A 516-nucleotide genomic window follows, 5' to 3' on the forward strand; every position below is an offset into this window, starting at 1 on the left:
GTACCCCAGAGATTGAGGAAAGGGAGGCTAGGGAATACCCCCCATGCCCTTCCAAAAAGGAAACTGAGGAATATCTAAAAATGGGAGGAAAGCTGGAAGGAGGTAAGTGGAAATTACCTGACGGGAGAGAATTACTGCCTAAAGATTAGAGTAGAAAAATTTTAAGGAGATTACACCAGCAGACCCACTGGGGGGCACGAGCCTTAGCAGAACAATTTTTAAGGTTTTTCAGATGTAAAGGAATTTATGAGTTAGCCAAGCAGGAGGTACAAGGATGCATGACATGCCAAAAAGTAAACCGGGCTAGATCTCAACGAGCAGCGTTGGGAAGTCGCCCTGCAGCCCACCGGCCTTTTGAGAGAATTCAAGTAGATTTTACAGAGTTGCCTAAAGTGGGGAGGTATAAAAATCTGTTAGTATTAGTAGATAAATTAACACATTGGGTAGAGGCTTTCCCAACCTCTAGAACTACAGCCCAAACCGTATCAAAAATATTATTAGAAGAAATTATACCCC

The sequence above is a fragment of the Corvus brachyrhynchos genome, unplaced genomic scaffold (assembly GCF_000691975.1).
Source record: "Corvus brachyrhynchos isolate BGI_N302 unplaced genomic scaffold, ASM69197v1 scaffold388, whole genome shotgun sequence".
Taxonomy (NCBI): Eukaryota; Metazoa; Chordata; class Aves; order Passeriformes; family Corvidae; genus Corvus; species Corvus brachyrhynchos.